Source organism: Girardinichthys multiradiatus, chromosome 11, assembly GCF_021462225.1.
Source record: "Girardinichthys multiradiatus isolate DD_20200921_A chromosome 11, DD_fGirMul_XY1, whole genome shotgun sequence".
Classification (NCBI taxonomy): Eukaryota; Metazoa; Chordata; class Actinopteri; order Cyprinodontiformes; family Goodeidae; genus Girardinichthys; species Girardinichthys multiradiatus.
The window spans coordinates 4077867-4093924 of NC_061804.1; the positions used below are offsets into that span (position 1 = coordinate 4077867).

Sequence of the window (16058 nt, forward strand, 5' to 3'; positions counted from 1 at the left end):
AATAATAATAATGCACACACATAATATATCTCCACAGTTTTTACCCATCTCTTTTGTTTGTGTAGTTCAGTGGTTGTTCTCCATTTATGGCTGGGCCCAACAAAGGAAAAAGGGGGAAACTTGGAAGCTTGAAAACAACATGACAGCTGTGAAGCATACGAGTGGCAGCATCATGATGTGAGGCTTTTTTGCTGCAGAAGAGACTGGTGCACATTACAAAACAGATGGCATCACAAGGAGAGAACATTACATTAAAAATATAAAGGTAACATCTCAAAAAATAAGCAAAGTTTTTAAAGCTGTATAATCCAAATGTGAAATGTCCTCAAGCCCTCTGCCAAATTAGTTACAAAGTGGACTAACTAATAAAACATATGCCAAATTCTGAATTTAATGGTAAAATGGCAGTTTTAAAACCTCCTCTTCCCTTTTAACGTCCAGTTATCCTTGTTTGTTTAACAGTACCTAGGGGGGTTTAGGTTTGTCCTGCTTACTTGGAATGTGCCTTGAACGGCAGCACAATATCATCAGAGTTCCCCCCGTTTTCCATCTCACCTTTACTACACTGCTCAAAAAAAGAAAGGGAACACTCAAATAACACATCCTAGATCTGAATGAACGAAATATTCTCATTGAATACTTTGTTCTGTACAAAGTTGAATGTGCTGACAACAAAATCACACAAAAATTATCAATGGAAATCAAATTTATTAACCAATGGAGGCCTGGATTTGGAGTCACCCACAAAATGAAAGTAGAAAAACACACTACAGACTGATCCAACTTTGATGTAATGTCCTTAAAACAAGTCAAAATGAGGCTCAGTATTGTGTGTGACCTCCACGTGTCTGTATGACCTCCATACAACGCCTGGACATGCTCCTGATGAGACGGCGGATGGTTTCCTGAGGGATCTCCTCCCAGACCTGGACTAAAGCATCCACCAACTCCTGGACAGTCTGTGGTGGATGGAGCGAGACATGATGTCCCAGATGTGCTCAATCGGATTCAGGTCTGAGGAACGGGCGGGCCAGTCCATAGCTTCAATGTCTTCATCTTGCAGGAACTGCTGACACATTCCAGCCACATGAGGTCTAGCATTGTCCTGCATTAGGAGGAACCCAGGGCCAACCGCACCAGAATATGGTCTCACAAGGGGTCTGAGGATCTCATCTCGGTACCTAATAGCAGTCAGGCTACCTCTGGCGATCACATGGAGGGCCGTGCTGCCCTCCAAAGAGATGCCACCCCACACCATTACTGACCCATTGCCAAATAGGTCATGCTGAAGGATGTTGCAGGCAGCAGATCTCTCTCCACGGTGTCTCCAGACTCTGTCACGTCTGTCACATGTGCTCAGTGTGAACCTGCTTTCATCTGCACCAGTGGCACCAGTGGCGAATTTGCCAATCCTGGTGTTCTCTGGCAAATGCCAAGCGTCCTGCACGGTGTTGGGCTGTGAGCACAAACCCGATTGGTGGACGTCGGGCCCTCATACCATCCTCATGGAGTCTGTTTCTAACCGTTTGTGCAGACACATGCACATTTGTGGCCTGCTGGAGGTCATTTTGCAGGGCTCTGGCCGTGCTCCTCCTCTTCCTCCTTGCACAAAGGTGGAGGTAGCGGTCCTGCTGCTGGGTTGTTGCCCTCCTATGGCCTCCTCCACATCTCCTGGTGTACTGGCCTGTCTCCTGGTACCGCCTCCAGGCTCTGAACACTATGCTGACAGACACAGCAAACCTTCTTGCCACAGCTCGCATTGATGTGCCATCCTGGATGAGCTGCACCACCTGAGCCACTTGTGTGGGTTGTAGAGTCCGTCTCATGCTACCACGAGTGTGAAAGCACCACCAACATTCAAAAGTGACCAAAACATCAGCCAGAAAGCATCGGTACTGAGAAGTGGTCTGTGGTCCCCACCTGCAGAACTACTCCTTTATTGAGTGTCTTGCTAATCGCCAAATATTTCCCCCTGTTGTCTATTCCATTTGCACAACAACATGTGAAATTGATTGTCAATCAGTGTTGCTTCCTAAGTGGACAGTTTGATTTCACAGAAGTTTGATTTACTTGGAGTTATATTGTGTTGTTTAAGTGTTACCTTTATTTTTTTGAGGGGTGTATATGGCAGGGTTTGCATACAAAAAATAAAGTAAAAAAACATCCCACAAATTAATGTAGCATTTAGAAAATATGAAAACAAATTTGTAATCTCAGCTGACCTAAACAAGAAAAGTTTAGTCTGATTGATATAACTTCCATGAAATACTTTGACTCGAAACCTGGAGATGGTGGAGTCACCTGTCACACCTCATGACACCTCATAATGCAAGAGAGACCTGGTCTCTTGTAAAAGAGATATTTCATCTCAGTGGGATTAACCTGATTAAATAAAGGCTGCATCCCCTCACCATCCTCAATTACACTGGGTCTTGGGACCTAAGATGGTTCTCACACATAGACACTGTCTGGAAGAAGGCCAGTAGATACTATACTTCCTGCAGTAACTTAGAATGCAGAATGGTTTAGACTTTTACTTTCAGGTCGGCACTATAAAGAACTATTTCCAAAAACCAGCTGTGACTCCACACCTCATGTAAGCTATTACCTCTTACTCACACATTGCGTTCATTGGGGAGGACTTCCTTCTTCCTTCTATGAATTCTCTTTAAAACAAATCTCTTCAAAGAACACCTTTTCTGGCAGATTGCATTAACCAACACAATTCCCCTTATTTATCAGTGCATTTTAAAGTTGTTCTCTTTCTACTGTGCCTCTGAACTTCTTGTAAACAGCTGCCACACCTGATGCTGCAGATACAGTGGCTTGTAAAAGTATTTAGTCTGATTGACATAACTTCCATGAAATATTTTGACTTGAAACCTGGAGATGGTGGAGTCACCTTTCACACCTCATGACACCTCATAATGCACAGATATGTAGGTGAACATCCCAACGAACTTTCCAGCCCTACAGAGGAATGAAAATTGCCTGTAAAACAGGTTTAGATCTTATTAAGAAATGCTGTAAATCCTAAGTACCACGGTTCCAAATAACAGAATGACAACATCTGCACTGATCATGGCTTTAAGGCCTTTTTCAATCTCAAATTTACTGACATTAAACAGAATTGACAAATTCAGCAACCAGCAAAAATTGTCTATCACCAAATAGACAGACCACATTTCTTAAAAACTTAAACTTTTGTCTCTACTGCAGTGATTCCCAGATTGTGGAGACCAACCGCCTACAGAAATTGCGTAGAGTTTCAGCAAGTGTGTACCATGGGTCACTGAGGTTCTTAACTAATTTTCTCTCCATTACTCATCACTGTACACTCTATGCTAAAGTTAACATGATGCCTCTGTATGCCTGTCATCTCAGTTATTGATATTTATTTATTTATAAAGTCATTTTAGGCATAACCCCATCTTACCTGTCTTATCTTTTAAAAAAGAAAAATGGATGCCACGATCTCCGAATAATAGATGTTCTTCAGTTTGTTGTTGCCAAAGTTCGAACCTAGGCAGGAATATTTCTAGTTTTCAGCCCTCAATATGTGGAATCAATTGCAAACTAATTTTCAGCTTAAAGCTCTGGTGACACTGAATGAGTTTACAGCATTACTGAAGCCATTGCAATCTACCGTATTTGTTTGCAAGTGTTTTATATGAATAAAGTCTTTAATGTAATTTGTATTTCTTTACTGTTTTTAGTAATGTAACTGTGTTGCTTCCTCCTTGGCCAGGTCTCTCTTGTAAAAGAGATATTTCATCTCAGTGGGATTAACCTGATTAATTAAAGGCTAAATAAATAAAAACTCCCCCCACACTGCATCCCCTCACCATCCTCAATTACACTGGGTCTTGGGACCTAAGATGGTTCTAACACATAGACACTGTCTGGAAGAAGGCCAGTAGATACTATACTTCCGGCAGTAACTTAGAATGCAGAACGGTTTAGACTTTTACTTTCAGGTCGGCACTATAAAGAACTATTTCCAAAAACCAGCTGTGACTCCACACCTCATGTAAGCTATTACCTCTTACTCACACATTGCGTTTATTGGGGAGGACTTCCTTCTATGGATTCTCTTTAAAACAAATCTCTTCAAAGAACACCTTTTCTGGCAGACCATATTACCCAACACAATTTCCCTTATTAGTGCGTTTCAAAGTTGTTCTCTTTCCACTGTGCTTCTGAACTTCTTGTAAACAGCTGCCACACCTGGTGCTGCAGATACAGTGGCTTGTAAAAGTATTCATACCCCTTGAAATTTTCCACATACTGTCACAGTACAACCACAAACATAAATAAATTTTATTGGAATTTTATTTGAAAGACCAACACAAAGTGGTATGCAATTGTGAAGCGGAAAGAAAATTATACATGATTTCATTTTTTTTTTACAAATACAAAACTGAAAAGTGCAGTGAGCAAAAGGATTGAGCCCCTTTACTCTTAGTGCAACCAATTGCCTTCAGAAGTTGCCTGATGATTGGCAATGACTAAGTAGAGTCCACCTGTGTGTAATCTAATTTCAGTACAAATACAGCTGCTCTGTGACAGCCTCAGGTTGGTTAAGAGAATATTGGGGAGCAAACAGCATGATAAAGTCCAAGGAACACACCAGACAGGTCAGGGATAAAGTTGTGGAAACATTTATAGCAGGCTTAGGCAATAAAAAAATTTCCCAAGCTTTGAACATCTCACGGAGCACTGTTCAATCCATCATCCGGAATTGGAAAGAGTTTGGCACAACTGTAAACCAACCAAGACAAGGCCGTCCACCTAAACCTACAGGTCGAACAAGGAGAAGACTGATCAGAGATGCAGCCAAGAGGCCCATAGTGACTCTGGGTGAACTGCAGAGATCCACAGCTCAGGTGGGGGAATCTGTCCACAGGACAACTATTAGTCGTGCACTGCACACATGTGGTCTTTATGGAAGAGTAGCAAGAAGAAAGCCATTGTTAAAAGAAAACCATAAGAAGTCCTGTTTGCAGTTTGCCAGAAGCCATGTTGGGGACACAGCAAACATGTGGAAGAATGTGCTTTGGTCAGACGAGACCTAAATTTAACATTTTGGCCAAAATGCAAAACATGTGTGGCAGAGAAATAACATTGCACATCACTCTGAACACACCATCCCCACTGTCAAATGTGGTGGTAGCATCATGCTCTGGGGGTGCTTCTCATCTGCAGGGACAGGGAAGGTGGTCAGAGTTGATGGGAAAATGGATGGAGCCAAATACAAGGTAATCTTGGAAGAAAACCTATTAGAGTCTGCAAAAGACTTGAGACCGGGGCAGATGTTCACCTTTCAGGAGGACAACGACTCTAAATATGAAGCCAGGGCTGCAATGAAATGGTTTAAAACAAAAAATATTCATGAGTTAGAATGGTCCTGTTATGATTTGGGGTTGTTTGGTTTTTGGTTTCAGGTTTTTTCCTTATGTTTTTCACTGCTCAAGTTTTGAATCATGCTTCTGTTTATTATTTTCCTTTTGTTTCATGTTCTTTCTATTATAGTTCTATTAGTTTGTTTCCTTGGATTTGCATTCTGTTCAAGCCATGTTTTGCTCCTGTCATGTTGTGTTCTCTGTTAATTATCTTTATCCAGTTCACCTGCTCCAAACTAATCTGTCTCCTAGCTCCACCTGGTTTACACTCTATAAACACACACCTGTTCTGTCATTGGGGCAGAAACATTTCTCATATCATGTCTTGTTCTCAAACCAAGTCTTGTTTTTTGATCATGCCATGCCTTTCTCGCCTGCCCGTCTGTTGTTTTGTTCCTGCCTCCTGCTGTGAGTGAGTTTTTGTTATTAAACTTTTTTGCACTTACCATCACGCTGCACCAACAACTACAACCTCTGCATCAACTTTCACAACTTCCACCTTAACAACCATTGCAACAATAATAACCACCACAAAAACACAAAGACAGTTCCAACAACTATAACACCAGCTCCAGCAACTATGACTGCAGTACCAACAACATCAACATCTGCACTGAAAATCTCAACTTCTCCAGAAACAACAACAGTACCAACAGCCACAACTACACTGAAATCCACAACACTTCCAACAGCCACAACTGCAGCTCCAACAACCACAACCTCTTCACAAACAATTACATATGAAGAACCAACAAGCACAACCTCTGCCCCAACAACTACAACTACAGATCACTACACATCTGCTTCACAAGCCTCCACAACGTCTGCAATTCCAACAATTTCAAAAACCACAACTGCTACATCAACAATCAAAACAACTGCTTCAACAACCACAACTGCTGCCCCAACCACCACAACTCTGGCACCTACATCCACAACTGCTGCACCAACAACTACAACTTCCACCTCAACAACCATTGCAACAATTACAACAACCACACCACCAGCTCCATCACTTTCAACTGTAGCACCAAAAACTACAACTGCAACACCAAAATCAAAATTGACACTTCCAACAACCACAACTTCTGCACCAACAACCACAACATTAGCCCCATCAACCACAACTCTAGCACCAACAACCACAACTGCAACACTGAAATCCACAACACTTCCAGCAACCACAACTGCAGCCCCAACAACCACAACGTCTGCACCAGCTTTCACCTCAACAACCATTGCAACAATTCCAACAACCACACCAGCAGAACCAGCAACCATAACACCGACTCAATCATCTTCAACTCTAGCTCCAACAACCACACCTGGTGCCACAACAACTACAACTCTATTACAAACGTCCACAACTGCTGCACCAACAACTACAATGTCCACCTCAACAACCATTGCAACAATTGCAACAACCACACCACCAGCTCCATCACTTTCAACTGTAGCACCAAAAACCACAACTGCAACACCAAAATCAAAATTGACACTTCCAACAACCACGTCTGCACCAACAACCACAACATTCGCCCCATCAACCACAACTCTAGCACCAACAACCACAACTGCAACACTGAAATCCACAACACTTCCAGCAGCCACAACTGCAGCTCCAACAACCACAACTTCTGCACCAGCTTCCACCTCAACAACCATTGCAACAATTCCAACAACCACACCAGCAGAACCAGCAACCATAACACCGACTCGATCATCTTCAACTCTAGCTCCAACAACCACACCTGCTGCCACAACAACCACAACTCTATTACAAACGTCCACAACTGCTGCACCAACAACTACAACCTCTGCATCAACTTTCACAACTTCCACCTTAACAACCATTGCAACCATTCCAACAACCACACTAGCAGAAACAACAACCACCACACCAGCTCCATTATCTTCAACTCTAGGACCAACAACCACAACTGCAACACCGAATTCCACAACAACACTTCCAACAACCAAAACTGAAGCACCAACAACCACAACTGAAGCATCAAAAACCACAACTGCTACAAAAATTACTGCAACACCAGCTTCAACAACTGCAACGAAAGTACAAACAACCACAACTGCTACAAGGACAACTAAGCCAACCACAACTGAAGCCCCAACAACCACAACGTCTGCACCAACAAACACAACCCCGGCTCCAAAAACAACAACAGCAACACCAATATTGACAACTGTGGCACAGCATACCACTTATGCTACAGCACAAAAAATCACAAAGACAGTTTCAACAACCATAACTCCAATAACAGCAACAGCACCTCTAATAACCATGTCTGTTGTACCAGCAACCACAAGAGCTCCCTCATTGACAATTCGAACAACAACAACTGAACTACCAACACCTAGAAAAGCAAGTCAGACAACCACAATAATATCTCCTACATCCACAACTGCTGCATCAACATCCACAGTTGCACCACTAACAACCAGAATACCAGCTCAAACATCCACAACTGTAACACTAAAAAACAAAACTGCTGCAACAACAACATCAAGTATAGCACCGACCACCACAATATCTGCACAAAAAAGGACTACTGCAGCAACAACCACCACATCGTCAACAATGATCACAACCACTGCAATAACAACCATTGCTGTATCTGCAACAAAAAACACACCGCTTGCCCCAATCACCACAACAGCTGCATCACCTACTACAACTGCTGCGCCAACCACCAAAATAGATGCTCCAACAACAAGTCATTCAACAAGTCCAACTGCTGCACAAACAATCAGAATTTCATCAGCTACTGCAACTCGTATTACCACAACCACCACTCCATTTGCAATTCCAGTACCAGTTACCTCTACAACAACCACTAGTGACACATCTGGTTTCAAGCTTGGTATGCTGCATTTGCTTCTTGGACTGCTAGTGTTTTTCTTGTAATTTACCAAAGATAACTAATAATTTTTTTTATTCTTGAAGAAAGACTTGCAAGGTTTTTTTTTTTATGGGGTACCGTTTGTAAAGTTACACAGTCAAAAACTGACAGTTGTTTTTTTGAATTATTTTAGGCCCCCCATCAAATGTGGGGCCTATTTCCTGCCTGCCACACTACCTGACGGTGGCTGGTGTCTCTGCCTGCCGGTGTACTTGTGGTTCTCGGTATCCAGGGCTGGGTGCTTTGGTGTGTGCTGGCTCACTCCCGGTGGCTGCTTGCCTGGGCCTGGACCCCTGGGCTCTGTTGGGCCTTTGCTTGGGGAGTATGACATAACTTGAAAAAGTTCAACAAGCTAAAAAAGAAGGCTGGCTGGTCCTGTTCTGGGGACTCCTATGGAACCTCTTGAGATCATTGTGCAAAGAAGGATGCTCTATAAAATGAGGAATATTATGGAAACCCTGAGCATCCTCTTCATGAGACTGTCCTACAACAACAGAGTGTCTTCAGTCAGAGGCTAATTCAGATCTGCTGTAATACAGACCACTACAGGAGATCCTTCCTGCCCACAGCCATCAGCATCTACAACAGCTCTTTGAAGAAACTTTCATAATATGAGCTACAACAACATTTAATTTCCCTTCAGGATTAATGAAGTATTTTTGAAATGAATTGAATTCAATTGAATTAACAAGACAAAATGACTAACAAGACACGAGGGCTGTTGTACCTGTTGTAGCTATGCTTTTCCAGTTCCTTAAAGAGTGGATTTTAAAGTTCCTTTCAAATGCTGGAAACAGTTTATTCTTCTTTTATCGTCCATCTCTCCAGTTTGTCCCAGAAGATCTGTCACCAAAGTGTTGCTTATGTGATTTATAAGGAATAAATTCTGACTGCTAGCTAAGGAAATGTATTGTAAGTCATAAGGTTGTCTCTTATCCTTATTTCAGTTTTTACTGTAGTGAAGTAGTCAGTCAGGCTTTTTCTGCCATGTTAGGATGATTAAATGTGGCTAGATGGTAGCTGTAGAGTCCCACATCAGCAGGAAAACATAATCGTCATTTGGAATTAAAGCCAAATTAAACTAAGCCTAGTCTTTATTTCACCTCAGTCCCATCTTCAGTGCTAGATGCTCACAGACGCAGGTTGTGTCTAAACGGACAGGTTTAATACAACTGAACCAGGTGATTTTCCAGCAATGACGGATACAATAAAAAAAGGAAGAGACAAGCAAATTGTTGCTTCCATCTCTAGAGGATTGTTACTTAACTGAACCAACCAGGCCCTCTTGCTGCACACGCCATCTCGGAAGTATGTCACTAAAAGCTCAGACAGTTGAACCTTTTCTGGACAAAGACTGCAGGAAAATAGACAAACTGTTATATTAAACAAGTTCCAAAAAAATATACTAAAATATGTGCATAAATCATACAGTAATATTATATTTTTGATTTTCAGCACAACTAACTTCGGGTCTCTGCAAAAAGTAAAAACGAAACAAACCTCTGGTGCTTCTTCTACATTCTGACAACAAATGTGTAAGGAAATAACTTAATTGATTCAAAATCATGTTTCTCAAAAAACATGTTTCTCTCTGCCTTCAGAACTGCTTTAGTTCCTTATGGTGTAGATTTATCAAGATGTCAGAAATATTCCTCATAGATTTTTGCCCAGATTGACATGATAGCAACATGCAGTGGCTGCAGATGTATCAGCTCCACATTTGCTGTTCCACCACATCCCAAAGGTGCTTGGGATCTGGTGACTGTTGAGGCCACTGGAGAACAGTGACTTCATCATGTCCAAGAAACCAGTTTGAGATGATTCATGCTTTGTGACATGGTGCATGATATTGCTGGGAATAGCCATCATAAGACAGGTCTACTGTTGTCATAAATGGATGGACATGGTCAGCCAAAGCTCTGTGACATTTAAGTGATGTTCATTTACCATTAATGGGCCTTAGATCCACGGGAGTGGATTTTCTCTCCTGTCCCATCCCGCTCCCACAGAAAAATGTCTTGTCCCATCCCAATCCCAGGCCAACATAACGAAAAAAGTCCTGTCCCGTCCCACTCCTGGTAAATTGACTCCCACTCCCATTCAGAACGACTCCCACTCCTGTGCCACTCCCATTTTTGTTTTCTTCATTTAGTCTTTTGGCAATTTCTTTCTTTGAAGGACCAGTTAGGTCCCTGTTTTTAGCTGTACTAAAGGCCAGTTAAAGTAAAAAGAGTAATAATGAAGAAATAATAAAATATCAAACAAGCAAACAGACCATGTCTATCTTAGTTGAATAAACAAAATGTACATAGTTGTATTTTACTCATTTATTAAGTGATCGTTTCCTTTGAACAATGACATCACTTTTATGTTTCAAGTTGCTGAAACGAAAGAAAAATGCACCTAGCAAGAGAACTGTACTTGTTGAACAAAAGGCCAAAAAGGCAAAACCTTCATAATTTAGAAACTGTAGCTCAATGGTTCACAGCCCTGGTCCTCAGGGACCCCTTCCCTGCTAGTTTTAGATGTTTGTCTGCTCCAGCACACCTGATTCAAATTCTGACATGACCTCCTATACAGGCATCAAGAATGGAGGGTCAAACTGGACAAAATTAATACAATAAAATCATCATTAAATAAATAAATGTTGTGAATGTCCCATAAGTGAAGTAAATGTAACATGAAAGAAATGTAACATTAAATGTGCCATTAAATTAAAGATACCATTTATTTATTTAATACATCATTAGAAACAATAAATGTACCATTATATCATGAAATGGACTATTATGCAATTAAATGTGCCACTGAATAATTAAGTATAATTTTAAAGACGACATGACGTAATTAGTGGTACACTTAATATTTAATGATGTATTAAATAAATTGTACATTTAATGGTACATTCAATTTTTTTTCTATTTCACAACATATTTATTTAATATCTTCCCTTGATGATGAAGCCTTCTACGGAGTCCACGAGGGGACATGGGGGAATTTTCCGGCGCCATACGTTCTCACGCAATAGTCTTTGTGTTATCTCGCAATACTTTGTGGGGTAGTTTCCAAACCAGATAACTGCAAAAATGAAACAAACACTACACCCGTTTTGAGATTTATTGAGTTTTATTTTGAAATCAGCCTTAAATAAAATGATCTTCAATCAGACTAAAAGACAGTTTTTATCCACAAGCTGTCAAACAAACTACTGAACTCTGGACAATAATATTACACAAAACCACATCTGTGACACTTTATTTTCTTATTACTGCTGCATGATGTGTACTTTTTTTACGCCATTAGTGTTTTTGTTTTTATCGTGATTTGAACGGTTCTTCTTATCCTAAGTATTTAATCGCATTGTTTACTGCGTGTTAACCTGCATATGACAAATAAACCATATCAATGACATATCAGTGTTTGTTTTATGAGCAGTTTATCATCTGTGCTGTTGCTCCAAAATGCCGAACGCAAAAGTATTGCGTGGGGACGCAAAAGTAATACATTTCCCCATGTCCCCTCACGGGCTTCCGTACCTTACCTCTTAAATCTTTAGTGCACATGCAGCAATTTGTTGGTCAGATAAGACTTGACACATGATGGTACTTTTGGTTTGATGAATGAAGAGATGCAGGGTTGATTTAATCCAGAATCTGTCTTACAAGTGTCCTTTAATCACTGCTGTACTTGATTACGACTAAACACATTTTACAAGCAGCAGACTGCGTGTTAAAACCGCTACATTCAACTCTCCTGAAGGTCGGTAATATTTGCGACTTTCCTGTCAGCTCTATGAGTTTAATAGATAAGTCCTTATTTCTGACTTTACGTTACAAATCCAATTTTACCACGTCCAGTTCTCCACCTGCGTTTGCTCCCTCCATCCTGAACGCAGGTGGAAAACATCGATCAGAAGCACTGTTGGCTTGTGGGTCGTGTAGTTCGTTTGACTCACATTATAGTATAGGCTTCTTGGAAAAAAACTACACAATGGCGGCGTCGATCCAAGTTTTTTTTTCTTAAAGTTTATAACAAAGTCTCAGTTTTACATTTCCAAAGACAATTGATCCTAGTTTATTTCCCTCCTATTAGTTAGCTCCCGCTCCCGTTCATTTTCTATCCTGTACCGTCCCAATCACGGGATCTTTACTGATGCTGTCTCCCGTCCCGCAAGTTTCCCGTGGGAATCCCATGACCCGTGGGACTCCCGAAAAAATGTCAGCCTCTACTCCTCACCCTCCCCACAAACTCCAGACCTGATACCTGCCCCTCAGCCTTCACCGGAGGAGGAGAAGAGTAATCAGGCTGATGAAATTGACGGCTGGATCTCAAGCACTCTCATCATACGGTGAAAACAGCGATACTTCATTTATTCAACATAACCTGTTTGAACTATGTCAAAGAAACCTGTTATGGGTGCCTAACGAACCACCCGAGCCAACGACAGCATCAGTGCCTGGAGATATTGGAGGAGGACCATTACCAAATCAACTTTCAACGCATTGTACGACGACTCATAAACCCCGAGCTCCTTCCTGCTATTCAGAAACTTCTGACACTTCGACGCATACAAGCAGATGACTTCAGAGTGAAAACGATTGCAGAGACAGTTTTATATGAACTGAAATCGGTACAAGGCTTCCATAGTACAATCACTGATATGTACGATAAGATGAGCGGTAATGACTGTCTCAAGCAGCTTAACTCTGTTTCAGAGTGCTACGATCCGATCTCAGATGTTTGATGACTTGTTTTGTCTTTTCTGTTTTCTCTCTCAGCTCTGTCCGTGGGTTTTGGGGCATTTTTCCGGGTGCATGGTTCACTGGCATCTGGCCACCTTATTTTCCCCAATCCGAATCATCAGCCTTACGAAATAATCCCCATCACTATTGCTTCATGCATCTGGGGCAGCCAATGGAAAAGAAAACCCGTAGCCGCTTTATGCGACAATGCAGCCGTAGTCGATGTAATTAATAAAGGCCACTCCTCTTCTAAGTCCATCATGCCCTTCATGCGCCGCATCATCTGGCGTGACTCATAATTTTATCATTACTGCCCGCCATATTCCCGGTCATCATAACTCACTTACTGATGCCCTTTCTCGTTCAAAATTCCAGGTCTTCCGTTGTCTCTGCCCTTCAGCCAATGTTCATCCAACACAGAAACCACCTCTCAAAGACTTGATACTCAACTAAACTCATCCCTCATTCCTTTACTCCAATTAACCAATTATTATTTTAATTCAGGCTTAGCTATCTCCACTCTCAGGTCTTATTCCTCTGCAGCATTTTCTCCGTATGTCCGTCCTGACCCTCCAATCTGTCTTATCCGTGCTACAATATATCACTTCATAAGTAAGAACTCTCACATTCTCTCACTGGTGGTGGTCGGCCTTATCCAAACCTTTCCTCTATCTAGATCAATCATTAACCTTTCTTCATTATACCTGGATCTCACATCTAACCACTTAAACCTGAATGTATTATTCTCTCATTCCAATACATTTACCACATTTTTCTAGACACTTTCCCTTTCTTAGCTTCCTTTCTTTCAGACGCACCCAGATATTTGCCACTGGCAGGCATATCCAACCATGCCTCGACAGGCTCCTCATTAAGCCTTTTCAGGCTCATCTCCATCTACGCTATTGGCAAGCGTATCGAACTATGCTTTGGCAGGGGTCTCAATCCAGCCTCGTCAGGCTCATCACTATCTTTGCCATTGGGAGGCATTTTAAAACATGCCTTTGCAGGCATCTCAATCCTATGCTTTGTCAGGCACTCATCTAGCCTCCTCGACGCCCGGTCAGGTGCAGCCCGATCTTCGTCTTACCTGAGTTAAGCCTCTTCAGGCTTAACTTGGGTAAGCCCATTCAGGCCTAATCCATTAAAAATTTTGGTCTGAGTTTTCACTCCCTGCTCATCTCAGATCATTCATAACTAATTTATTTTTCCTTCAGTTCAGCCTCAGCCTGGCCTCGGCCCTTTTGGGGGAAGACGTACTTAATCATAATCCTAACATGTTTATTCAAACCCACTTCATCCTTAACGTTTACGTCTTCCTCCGGGGTCCGAGCGCCAAAGAAATAATCTTTCATTAATAAACTCTCTAACCGTCATCTTGTTGTTTCTCCATTTTGTGAGTCTTTCCAGGTTGAAATAAAACTTACAATGAATTTATCTAGAGTGACAGAGGTCTCTCAAGATATATCTCATTTTTCCACAAAGGGGTGGTTGAGAACTGAGAATCACCATAAAATATACATATGATGCATACAATTATGTCAAACCATAGTTGGTCCCCATTTTGCTGCAAAAATAGCCCTGACCCATCACTCCTGACTCCTCTAGACCCCTGAAAATGGGCTGTGTCATCTGTCAGCAACGTTTTAGCAGAAGATCTTTTATATTTTGGAAGAAGTGAGGTAAAGGTGAATTGGAGGCAAGGCAAAAACTCAAACTAGTTATGGTCCTTTAACCATTACTGAATCGTTTTTGCTTTGTGGCCGCAAGCATTATACTGGTCAAAAGTCTAGAGCCATCAGGGAACCATTTCCATGAAAGACAGTACAAGGTCAGTAATGATGCTTATGTGGTACCTGTAAAACTAATATCAACAGGGATAGCAGGACCCAAGGTTTCCCAACAAAACATTGACCTTAACATCATGCTGCCTTTGCTGGTCCACCTTTATCCCACAGTGGATGGGTTCTGTAACTTTTTGTTTATATTTCCACAAATTATATCTAAATAAGTTCATAGTATCTGAGCAAGTAGTGATGAGCAATGTCTTTAATTGAATTTGTTTACAACTTTCAAGCAGCATAAGGATGTGTTTTGGTTTATTTTGTGACCCTAAGCCACTTTAATTTTTTACAGTGAACCATAATGAGCACTCAAATTTTAAAGAAAAAAATAATATTAATCAGCAAAATGATTTTTCATGTCTCAAAAAACAAAGCATGTAAAGCAGGGATCTCAATCTCTGGTCTTTGAGGGCCGGTGTCCTAGAGCGTTTGATCTGTCTCTGCTTAAAGACTCCCGAATCAAATAGGCAGGTCCTTAAGAAGACCCTGTAGAACTTGACTGCATGCTAGGGAGGCAATTCATCCATTTCATTCAGGTGTGTTGACCTGGGGAGGAGGAACCCCTTGTAAAGTAGAAGCACACCAGCCCTAGAGGACATGAATTTGAGACCCCTGGTGTTGGGCAGAGAAGATATCCGTCTACTTATCGTCTATACCCGCTCATTCCTTGCAGGTTTGTGAGGGACTAGTGCCTACCTCAAACGGTCATTGGTTAAAGGTGGGGCACACGCTGGGCAAGTCTGCAGTCCATTGTCCAAAAGGCATCAGAGAGATAAACAGGACAAACAACTAGGCATGCACACATTCATCACATTCAATTTAAAGAGACTAATTAACCTGACTGACCTTTATGGAGTGTGCAAGGAAGCTAGAGTACTAAGAGAGTACCCCCTTATGCACTGAGGGAAGATGCAAATTCCTTCTAGAAAGTTCCCAGGCCAGGATTTGTACTCAGGACCTTCTTCCACCAAGGCAACACGGCTACCCACATTGCCACCCTGTAGACTGTACAGTAGGTAGTGAGAAACATTTTGAGTTGTAATAAAGGATTTCTTCTGAAAGATAAATTAAATGACATCAGATGATACCATGACCATGTATGTATTTATAAAATTATACAGCTGCAGGATTTTAAAAAATGAAATTCTAGGA

The 16058-nt window shown here is 41.5% G+C and overlaps 1 long non-coding RNA gene across 1 annotated transcript; it reads right to left on the bottom strand.

Moving 5' to 3' along the window:
• Positions 1-9615: 9615 nt before the first annotated feature.
• On the bottom strand, positions 9616-15829 carry LOC124876234. Its single transcript, XR_007040249.1, has 3 exons — positions 15753-15829; positions 15603-15646; positions 9616-9674 (listed from the first exon to the last, which is right to left on the bottom strand). It is a non-coding gene; the product is annotated as an uncharacterized LOC124876234 (long non-coding RNA).
• Between the last annotated feature and the right edge of the window lie 229 nt (positions 15830-16058).